Source organism: Trichosurus vulpecula, chromosome 1, assembly GCF_011100635.1.
Source record: "Trichosurus vulpecula isolate mTriVul1 chromosome 1, mTriVul1.pri, whole genome shotgun sequence".
In the NCBI taxonomy this organism is placed as follows: Eukaryota; Metazoa; Chordata; class Mammalia; order Diprotodontia; family Phalangeridae; genus Trichosurus; species Trichosurus vulpecula.
Window position 1 is genome coordinate 98,699,870 of NC_050573.1, and position 12,456 is coordinate 98,712,325.

Sequence of the window (12,456 nt, forward strand, 5' to 3'; positions counted from 1 at the left end):
CTCTATGTGTTTCTTTCTATTTCAAGTGTGTCTTATAAACAACATATTTTTGGATTCCGATTTCTAAATCTTCCTTCTATCTACTTCCATTTTATGAGCGAGGTCATCTCATTCACAGTCACAGTTATAATTGCTAAGTGTGTACTTCCCTCTATCCTCTATTCTCCTTATCCTTTTTTTGCCCTGTCCCCTCATCAAGTTTGTTTTGCTTCTGAACACTGCCTTCTTTAATCTAGCCTTACTCATATCCCCCCTCCCTCCTTTTCTCTCTATCCCTTCCCCTCCTACTTCCCTGTTAGGTAAGATGAAGTTTTGTACCCAATTCTTTGTTATGTGTATATATAATTTTTTGTTCTTCTCTCCTTTAACCAGTTCAGATGACAGTGAGATTCAAATATTGCCTATTGACCCTCTGTTGAATAAATTTTCCTGAATGTTTCTTTCCCCCTCCATTCTTCCTCTCCCTTCCCCTTTCTCCCAGTACAACCATCCTCATCCTTCCATTCCTATTTTCAAATCATTCCAACATAATAGACTCACACCCATGCCTAATGACTTAACAGACTCCTTCTAACTGCCCTAGTGATGATTAAATTGTTGGGGATTACATCTATCATTATCCCATATAGGAATGTAAATACTTTAACCTTATTAAGTCCCTTATGATTTCTTACTCATGTTTATCTTTTTATCCTTCTCTTGAATCTCGTGTTTGAATGTCAAATTTTCTCTTCAGCTTTGATCTTTTCATTGGGAATGCCTGGAAGTCCTCTATTTCATTACATGTCTATTCCCACCCCCCCAGGTATTTTGCTGGGTAGATTAATCTTGGTTTCATCCTAGATCCTGTGCCTTCCGGAATAGCATATTCTAAGCCCTCCATTCCTTTAAGACAATGACAGCTACTAAATCTTCTATGGTCTTGACTGTGGCTTCACTGTATTTGAATTGTTTATTTTTGCTTAAAGTACTTTCTCTTGACTTGGGAGCTTTGGAACATGACTATAATATTCATGTGAGTTTACATCCCCAGTACCTAGGATGATATTTCACACATAACAGGCATTTAATATTTGATTGACTGACATGATAACTATTTTCAAGTATATGAAGGGCTATCATATGGAAGTAAGATTAGATTTGCCCCAGAGAGCAAAACCAGGAGCAAATGAGTAAAGATGCAATGAGGCAAACATAGGATGGGCAGCTAGGTAGTGCAATGGATAGAGAAGCCAGCCTGAAGTCAGGAAGACTCATCTTTCTGAGTTTAAATCTAGCCTCAGACACTTACTAGCTGTGTGATACTAGGCAAGTTATTTAAATATGTTTGCCTCTGTTTCCTCATTTGTGAAATAAGCAGGAGAAGGAAATGGCAAACCACTCTAGTATATTTGCCAAGAAAGCACCAAATGGGGTCACAAAGAGTCAGACAGGAGTAAAAAAATAACTGAACAACAATAAATTTAGGATACACATTAGAGGGGAAAAAACTCAAAATACCCACTTCCTCACAAATAAAGCCATTCAAAAGGGTAATGGGCTATTTCAAGAGGTGATGGGTTTTACCTCTAGGGAGATTGGTATATTTTCATACATTCTAGTAGGGACTCCTCTGACATATGGGTGGACTAGATATTCTTTTTATTATCAAATACTGTGGTTCTGTAATTCTATGTAGTGAGAATCAGAGACAATAGATTTATAGGTGGAATGTCATAACGGTACATTAGAGATATTATAAGAAGCAAAGGAAGGCTTCCAGTATATTGGGTATATTCTCACCACAGTGGTTCCTAAACATTTTTTTGCAGCATCCTTTGTTATAAGAAATTAGAGACTTGAGTATATGTAAGTTTCTCTTCTTTATAAAGGGAAACTATATTTGTTGAGTTATTTGAGAATGAGGGTAATTCCAGCACCCATCACAGTCCCCTCCATGTCTTTTCATTTTGTGTAATATTCACGTGTGTTAATGTTAGGGTATATATTTTATCTTTAATAATATAACATTAAAAATTTTGTGACATCTAATGAATATGATGATCTATTAAAGTGTCAGGCCCAACCTTTTGAGATCCACTGTTCTGAGAAGGATTTATAGACTATCCCAGTGAAAATCCCATAAGATAAGAAGGCATATAGGAGCTATGACCTGTGCTAGTGAAACCACTTTACTCTGAAATGGATTATTCAAGAGCCTCCTTCCTGGTTTCCCTGTATCCAATTCAGTTTCACAAAGCTACCAACTTGATATTCTTGAAATACAGATGTGACCATATCAATCTTCTCATAAAGAAGCTTTAGTGACTCCATATTTATCTCTAGGAAAAATACAAATTCCTCTCCTTTACTTCTTAAAGGCCTTCCCAATTTTTTCTTTCTAGACTGATTTTGCATTTCTTTTACTCTATAGTCCTATCAAACTGGCAATCTTACTCTTTTCCATAAATAACATTCTATCTCCCACCTCTGTATATTTCCAAAGGCTCTTCATATGCCTGCAATACTATTCCCTATCACCCCTATCTCCCAGTGTCACAGTCTTTCTAGCTACTCCCTTCAAAGCTCAACTGATCCTCCTAGTCACAGTGTTCTCCCCATACCCTGTGAAATTACTTTGTTTTACTGCATTACTTAATCTTTGTATATGTTCAAATTGTCTCCTACTCATTGAATGTAAGTTCTTTAGAGGGCTATTTCATCTCTGACTTTGTATGAGCAGAGCCTAGAACAGTACCAGCTATACAGTAGATGATTAATGAATATTAATTGAAAGCAAATCCACACATATGTGATCATAAATCCATTAAAATAAGGATCTATTTTAGTGATTAACTCACAACTACATGGCAAGATTTAGGTTTTACATGGAACTTTCTCCTCAAGTAATGTAAAATAAGTAGTATGACAGCATTAATCCCATTTGAGATGTGAAAATTGAGTCTGAGAGGCAAAGAGGTTTGTCCAATGTCATAAAACTCCTTAGTGTCAGAGCTGAAGATCAAGTCCAGCTTCCTGACCCCAGATCTGGATCCCTTTCCTTCCATTTTTCTCCCTTTAAACATTTTAAAAAATTACTTCAAGGTAATAAATGCCTGTATTCTTATAACACATTATAGTTTAAAAACATTTTCTTAAAGACAATCTATGAAGTTATGCCTTGTGATGAAATAAGCATACCAAAGAGAAGTTAAATGACATTGCTATTCATCAGAGAGACAACGAATGGTAGCAGAGGGAATCAAACCCTGGGCCCAAGTCTAGTTATCTTCCTGCTCCTCAGAGGCAGTAAAAAACTGCTGGATTTGGAATCAGAGGACCTGGGTTCCAAAGCCTAGCTCTGCTATTCATTAACTGTGAGACCACCTCCCTAAGCCTCAGTTTTATCTGTAAAATGATGGAGTTTGGCTAGATGACCTCTAAGGTCCCTTTCTGTTCTAAGTTATGAATTATATTGCCAAGCTAAACAAACACTCAGTAATACTATATTTTAAAAAGTTATTTGTATACTGGAACATCAAACTATGCTAATTAACTTGGTGAGATTTCATTGAGTCAATTATTACTTATTACTCAGTGAAGGCCCTCACAGGTTCCATTATTATGGATCCAGCCAAGAAGTACTTTGAAAGGGTCAGGAATTGCATAAATGTTATTTCCATTCTGTTTGGAAGATAAGACCATAAAGACAAATGTCTAAACCAACATTTTTGGTGGTATCTTATAATTAGAAATAATCTGAAGTTTGATAGAGAAAAGAACATATATCTGTGGTTCAACAAACACATTTTAAACATAGGGCCTTGAAAGAAAAGGGGAAAAAACCCCTTTAGCTGTTGGACAGGTAAAAAAAAAATCCTCTTTTCTGCAACCTTGTCACACAATCTGCATTTTGGTAACAAACCTCTTTCCTTGGCATGTTAACTCTCGGCAGCATCTGTCACTGCTATGAATGGCTGATCATAAGTACCTCTGTAGTCATCCTGATGCTATTAAGCAGATGGCAGCGCTAAATCCAAATGATGTAGTACACATCCCTGGTGGACTTTGTTTCCATATACTACCATTATTCTACAATTCCTTAGTGATAAATCTCATGTATTCTAGAGAACATTAAATAGGGAACTGACAGTGGCAATTGATTTATTAGTACTCACTTGCCTTTGCCCTATTACTGTCTTCCTAAACACTTGTGTAGATCATGCATGAAGATTCCAACTGGTAAAAGAGGCAAGGCTATAATTCCAATGTAATGCTTGTAGGGAAATTAATACTCTTTTTAAAATAAATATATTTCAATCTGTGAACACAAAATTCTTGTGGGCAATGCATGTTTAGTTTGTAATGTGTCGTGTCCCCTCAGCACCTAGCCCAGTACCTTGTACATAACAGTGCAGAACATTTGATGAAGGAAAAATCTTGATATAAACCTTAGTGAAATATTTTTCCTTATCTTTCTATAATAGGATATCTTAATTACAAGGATTTTCTTGATAAAATTACTTCAGTTCTAAAATTAAAAAGCTCTAATCAATATTTCTGAGTTTCTTGCTCAAAAAAATTTGGAGAAAATTAAAGCACAGGAGCAGTTATGATAGCCATTCTGACAGAAGCTTTTAGTCAAACCAATTATTGTGGGCTGCTGATCTCCACACAGCACTAACATTTGTAAAGAAGCATCAGAGCTGCTAATGTTAGGGAGTTGTCTGATCAGCCTTGCCTGATCAGGTGAAACAAAATTTATTTTCAAAAAACATTCTTGAAAGCACTGAATATGGGTAAACATAGCTGCAAATCAGAAAGGCAGGCCTGTTTTAAAAAAAAAATCCTTGTTTGATGGATGTTAACAAAGAACTTTTTGATATATTATAATAACTCATAGAGGTGAAATGATGTGGCGCTGACTTGGAATTAGGAGAAACCTAGATCCAGATCCAGGCTCCGATATCTATTAAGCGTGTTATTAGGGTCAAGTACTTTAACGAACTTCTCTGAACCTCAGTGTGCACATAAAATGGGAATGCTAATTTAGACTCTTAATAAGGCTGTTGTTTGGAAAGCACTTTCAATTATAATAAACCTTTAGGTTCAATATAAATGGGACATTGTGATTTTATTTTAAAAGCACAAGAAGTCACCACTGATGTTAAAACCCTCGAAAATAACTTGACCAATTTAAACATTTTGACTTAAACAAGAGATCACAATTCCCTACATCAGAATCCAGTATGATTTTTACACTTACAAAAGGCAGCTTTCAAGAAGTAGTTAATAATAAAATAATGCTAAAGCTGCCAGTAGAATAAAACACATGGCATAGCATAACAACCATTTTAATCTTTTTGCTTTCCATACACTGTGCATTGAAAAAGTACCAAGAATGATCAGAACTTGATCATTTCCATCCTATTCTGATTATAGGCTTAAATTAACTTTGCTATGTATTGTTACAGATATTGCAATTTCCCAAAGTGACGATAAAGATTCTTTTGCTTTTTTTCTTCCTCAAATTCTCTTACTTGCTAAAAATTTGAATAATCTTAATTTCTATTTTATGTAGTTTAATCCTTTGGCTTCTAATTTGAAAGTCAAACAATTGCAAACCCTCAGAAGCTCTTCAAATTTCGAGACTTCATCCTCCTACTTCTATGTGGGGCTGTGCAGAACAAGATGATTTGTTACATGCTACTTTTAACTGGAAACTAGGACTATTAAGTGGTATATTTTCCCAGTTTTTAAAATAGTGCTCACAGATCTAAACACTTGGCTTCCACTGAAACCAGAAGGCTTTTGCAAAGTTAAGTGAAAGTATTCAAAGATTTTTAGATTCATTCAAACACAAAATATGAAAGTGCATTGGCAGAGGAACTTGAATAGCAACTATCTTGCCTTTCTTGGCAACCCCAGAACTTAGCACAGTGACTAGCATAAGGCACTAAATAAATGCTTATTAACTATTAACTCTAGAAGGGGTCTACTACTGTGTGTGGACAGAAAAGGAGTACATGGGTTGTCCACTGGTTATTCCTTACCCTTGTTATATGACTAGTTCAATTTAACTTTACTGTTGATAATTTACAATTAGGGGAAAGTAGCCCCCAGTTCTCTAAAAACATTTAGAAAACTAGTTTCAGAAGCAAGTTCATTTAAAATGAAATAAATCTTGATGAGTTTAAAACTAATTATAGGAAATTTTCAAATGTGATAAATTAAATCTAATGTCATACCTTACTGTGCTACTGTTTTTGGTATTCAATTTCCTATACTGCCCTCAGCTTAAGTTATAATGTGCTGAAATTTACTAAAGGAAAGATTTGGGCCAAAGGGTTTCTTAAAGTATTTTCCCCTTCCTTCTTGAAAACAATTAATAACTAGAGGAAAGTCTGCTCTAACTCACTAATAACAAAAGAAATGCAAGTCAAAACAATTCTGAGGAGCTTCTTCATATCCACCAAATTGACAAAAATGACAAAGATGGAAATAGCTAATGGCTTCTACAAAAAAGTGATGAGTATGAAGACCTCTGAGGAACATGGAAAGTCTTTTATGGACTGATGCAAAATGAACTGAACCATATAACCGTAAAAGTAAACAATGGCTATCAAGAAGTAAGATGGCCCCTCCGACAAAACTACTTTGTATTTATTTGTACATAGTTACATGCATACAGATCTCATGCTGTATAATACAATATGAACAACATGAGGGTAAGAACCTTCTTCATTTATATCTTGGTATTGCAAGTACCTAGTGCAGTACTTGGCAATATATTTAGTAAGTGTTGTTTGACTGACTGGATGTAGGTATTTGGAGAAGACAAGCATACTAAAATACTATTAGTGGAGTTGTGAACTAGTCTAATCATTTTGAAACAAAATTGGGAATTATGTTAAGGAAGCAAATAAAAAGTCTATACCTTTTGGCTTAATCCATACCTTCACTGCTAGGCATACACACTCCCAAAAAGTCAAAGAAAGAAAGGTTCTCTTACATGAAAATGTTTATAAAAGCAGTTTTCAGAGCAACAAAAAAGTAACAAATGAGATGCTGGGGCACATAAATGTAATGGGATATATCTGTACTGTAAGAAATGATGACTATAAAGAATCTTGAAAGAATGGAAAGACTTACAATGGCCAAACTTGGCCCTCAGGAATAGTAGAAAAAATGTTCCTTTTTCCCCTCCTTTTTTTGGCCAAGATAATAGCTGATTAATGTTTACATAGAGCTACAAGATTTGCAAAGCATTTTACATGCTAACTCATTTGATGCTCACAACACCCCTGTAAGGTAGGTAATGTTACTAATCCCATTTTATAGATAAGGAAATTGAGGCTGACAATGGATAAGTTGCCCAGGGTCATACAGCTGTCTGAGGCAGGTTTTAAACTCAGGTATTGCTATGCCGTATGTACCTTTGATGCCTAGGTGGAGGAGTAGGGCTGTTAAATATTACGTAGACAGTCAGGTTCAGATGATGTGTTGGTTTGTTTGACTGAATTGCTTCTGTTTTTTTTTCTTTTTTAATCTTTGTTATACAGGATAGTTTGCTTGATAGGCGGGGGGTGGGGGTGAGATATATTTGGAAAAGGACATGATACAAAAATAGAAGCTTACTTTATAAGATTTAAGAACCCTAGGGTCACTCTATCTTCTTTAGGTCATTTTGCATACTAACTCTTTATTTCTGATTTCTATATATCATGGTGAATGGAAAGGGTATGACAGTGAAAGGGCAAGAAACCTGGGTTCTAGTTCCAGCTCTATGATCTTGAATAAGTCAAGCAAGTCACCATAATAAATCTAAACTCCCTCAAATATAAAAGGAGGGTCCTAGACTAAATGATTTCTAACATCACTTCCAGTTCTAACTTTCCATGTTTATAAGACAGTACCTTCTCCCTCCCACTAAAAAACACAGTCCACATAAAGACCTTGAAACTTTAAAAAAAATTTTCGTTGCCTTTTTATTTTCATAGGAATTAAAAAAAAACTTTTTAAAAAAGAGAATAAAAGAAAAGCAGTTCAGCAAAACTAACCAACACACCAACCAATTTTCTTGGTATATGCAACATCTTACTCCAACAGTTCCCCATCTCTGCTAGGGAGGGAAATATTGCATTCTAATAGTGGAATATTTCTTCATCAAGGCTGAGTTTTGTCATTCTATTTTCATACCAGTCAGTTTCCATTTGTATTGTTATGGTCATTGTTTACATTTTTTTTCCTGGTTCAGTTTGGCATGGTAAGATAAGAATGATGCCAGGACTACTAAAGCTCACAATGAGCAGAGGCAGTCAAAGAAAGGTATTGATAACAAAAAGGTTTTGTTTTTAAATTTTAATTTTTTAAAAACTCTATTGGGAGAAAGACGATGGTCAGAAAAGAAGAGAACTTTTGCTTGAGGCAGAAATGATGATGATAACTGACTACAAAGTCAGAGCTATTCAATTCTTTTATTTTCTGCTCTAAGGAAAATGATCTTTGGACTACAAAGGAAAGTATCAATCAATCAATATGTCATTGTACAAGACCTAGAGATATAAATATAAAGAATGAAATAATCCTTTCTCACAAGGAGCTTACATATTAATGGGGAAGACAAGTATACACATGAGTATATGCAGATAAATACAAACTAATTAAATTTTCCCCAGTTTGGGGAATCAAGTAAAAATATTCCTGTAGAAGGCAGTGCTTTAGAAGCATCTAGAAAGAAGAAAGGGATTCTGAGTAGAAGATGAGAGAATGCCTTCCAGGCAAGGTTCAGAGTGCATAAGAAATGGGAGAATGGTTACTATAAAGTCCACAGACAGGAGATGGAGAGTCATCTGTGAGGCACAAAATGAAGGCCAATATGACTAGATTACAGAGTGGGAGAGTAATATTTATCTAGGCTGGAAAGTCAGGTTGGGGTTGGGTCATGAAGGATTTTAAAACTATGAGAGTTTATTATTTTATCCTTGAGGTAGCTGGGAGCAACAGGAGTTGCACGAGTAAGGGAATAATAGGGTTAGAGATGTATGTAAGGAAAACTACTTTGGTAGCTATGTGGAAGAGGGATGAATTAGGGTGAAGAAAGACTTGAGGAAAAGGATAACATTTAGGAGGCCAGTGCAACAACATAGGCTGGAGTTCCTGAGAGCCTGAACTAAGATTGTAGCTGTGAGTGGAGAGAATGGGTATAATATGAGAAATTTTGCACAGGTTTAAACAGCAAGATTTGGCAAGTGACTACGGATGTAAAATAAGGATGAGTGAAGGGTGGAGGAAAACAATGAGTCTATGAACTTAGGGTGCTGGTGTTGCTTTGGGAAGGCATAAGGAAATTTTGTATGTGTCTTTTTTTTGTTTTACAAGGGGGAAGGCAGGGCAATTGGGGTTAAGTGACTTGCCCAAGATCACACATCTAGTACATGTGTTAAGTGTCTGAGGCCAGATTTGAACTCAGGTACTCCTGACTCTAGGGCCGGTGCTCTACTCACTGCACCACCTAGCTGCCCCATAAGGAAATTTTGAAAGCGAGAAGGTTTGGAGAAGAGGAAATGATAATGAATTCAGGTTTGGACAGGTTAAGTTTGAGAGGTCTTCAAGATAGCCAGTTTGTAAAGTCTAATTTGGGATGCAGGACTAAAGCTCAAGGGAAAGTCCAAGGCTAGATACGTATATCTGTGAATCATCTAAGATAATGCATGTAAAAGCTCTTTGCAAATTTTCAGTGCTGCATAAATATCAGTTATTATTATTATATGCATGGAGATGATAATTAAAACCATGGGAGCTAAGAAGTGAAGAAAATTTAGGACAAAATCAAAGGAACAAGCACAGCTAAGGGATATCATAATGTAGACTATGATCCAGCAAAGGAGACTGAAGAGTGGTAAGTCAGGGAGAAAGAGGAAGAGAGAACATTATCATTAAAAACCCAGAGAGGAGAGCTTGTAAGAGGAGAGAGTGGCCAACAATGCTACCTACATGCAGCAAGGCAGATTAAGAAGGATGGAGACTGAGAAAAGACAACGAAATATGACAATTATGAGATTGTTGTTAATTTAGGAGATAATTTCAGTCAGTCAACATAAAGTGTTCATATTTTTCAGGTACTATGATAAATGCTCGGAATCTAAAAAGAGGCCAAAGCAAAACTATCTTTGCCCTCGAGGTGCTTGAATTCTAATAGGAAATGAGATACAAACAACTGCATATTACATATGTGTGTGTGTGTGTGTGTGTGTGTGCGCGTGCGTGCGCGCTTATTTGGAGTAGATGAAAGGTAATCTCAGAAGGAAGGCATGAGAATTGAGAGATGGGAGGCTGAGGGAGGAGATGAACCCAGAAAGATTTTCTGCAGAAGACAGAATTTGAACTAAGACTTGAAGAAGGAAAGCTGGGAAGCCAATAGGTGGAGCTGAGGAGAGTATTCCAGGCCTGGGAAAGAGAGTAGGGAAATGGGAGCGTTGTATACGAGGGACAACAAGAAGTCAAGTATTTTACTTGAGTAATAAGTTTATGTCCTTGTTTTCAAAAAAAAAAAGGGAAGAGAAAAGAACCTGCAAATTATAAGCCTGTGATTCCTGACAAAATTCTAGAATGTATTATGAAAGAGATGGCTAGCAATCTTAAGGAAGCAGTGATCACTAAGAGCCAGAATGGCTTAAACAAGGGTAGGCCATGCCAAATGACCAGTATTTCTTTTTTTTAAACTAAAAATTAATTAAAATGATAGATAAGGGGAATGCTGTACATACATTTTATCAAAACATTTCATTAACATTTTCACCAGCCCACATGATCATCTGATGAAAGTTCAGAATATCACCAGAGTAGCAGAGCTTCCCAGGGGGTGTTTTTATATTTTGATTGTTGTTCAGTCATTCCAGTTGTGTTTGACTCTTCATGACCCCATATAAGATTTTCTTGGCAAAGATTGTGGAGTGGTTTGCCATTTTCTTCTCCAGATCATTTTACAGATAAGGAAAGTAAGGCAAAAAAGGTTAAGTGACTTGCCCAGGATCACACTGCTAGGAAGTGAATGAAGCTGGATTTGAACTTGGGTCTTCCTGATTCTAGGCCCGGCACTATCCAGTATGCCACTTATTACCATGTGTTGTATTTTAGGTTCAGATTAATTTTGATAAGACTTTTCCATGTCATTTGGAATCAGTCACCCATAATTCTAGTGCTTTTCCTTTGTGGAATATCTCTAATATAGCCTATAAATAGCCTATTTGTACATAGTTGTTTGCATGTTGTCTACACCATAAGACTGTAAGCTCCTTGAGAATAGGAGCTGTCCCTGTACCTTCTTTGTGTCCTGGGGACTTAGCACGGCACTCGGCACATAGTAGATACTTAGTGAATGTTTACTGACTGACTTGAGGGATCATTGAATAAAAACTGACTTAGAGTTGAAAGAAATCTCAGAAGTCATTTAGTCAAACCCTTAGTAGAGGCACAAATTCCTTTTCACCTATATACCCGATACAAACATCCAACTTCTACTTAAAGACTTCCAGTAAATTGTTAAATCTTGACATATTCTCTTATTTGGTGATCTTATCAGTTCCCATGGATTCTCTATGCAGATGATTTCCAGATTTATCTATCTAGTTTAGTCTCTTTCTTGAACTCCAGTTCTGAATCATCAATTGCTCATTAGACATTTTGAACTGGATGTTCTTATAGGCATCTCAAACTCAACAGAACAAAACTAGCTATTACTTTTCCTCTGGAAATCATCCCTGCTTCTGAATTCCTATTTGAGGGCACCACCATGCTCTCAGTTACCCAGGCTCAAAACTTAGATGTGAGTTTTGACTCCTACTTTGAATTCCCCCAGCATATCCAATCTGTTATCAAATCCTTTCATTTCAACTTTTACAGTTATCTCTCCTATATATCTCCCTCTCTTCCCTGACATAGCCACCATCCTATCATCGACCTTCATCACTTCTTGTGTGGACTATTGCAATAGACTTGTGATTATTCTTCTTGACTCAAATTTCTCTTCACTCCAATCCATTCTTTCCTCAGCTACCAGTGATTTGCTTAAAGAGTAAATCTGGCCATGTCCCTTCCCTACTTAACAAATTTCAGTGTCTCCTTGTTGCCTCTAGAACCAAATATAAATCCTTTGTTGGGTATTTAAAGCTCTTCACAAGCGGGATCCTTTCTACCTTTCCAGGGCTCTTCCAATTTACTCCCCCCTCTGTACCTTCTATGATCGAGCTATGGGCAGGGATTGTTACTGCCTTTCCTTACAAAAGTGCCTGGCATATTGTAAACACTTAATAAATCTTTGTTGAATGACTGATGACTGATTGGTATACTTTAAAAAAGTGAAAAGAGGGAGGACAAGCTTAACTACTTCCATTTTATAGAGAATAGCATATAGGAATCATAATTCTAAGATTGGTGGTCTAGTTAAATATGCTGTGGTTTGATTGTTACTTTATT

At 36.2% G+C, this 12,456-nt stretch overlaps 1 protein-coding gene across 1 annotated transcript in view; it reads right to left on the reverse strand.

Moving 5' to 3' along the window:
• Positions 1-12,456, reverse strand: part of KHDRBS3 (KH RNA binding domain containing, signal transduction associated 3) — a 273,510-nt gene that overhangs the window by 19,538 nt on the left and 241,516 nt on the right. The window lies entirely within an intron of this gene.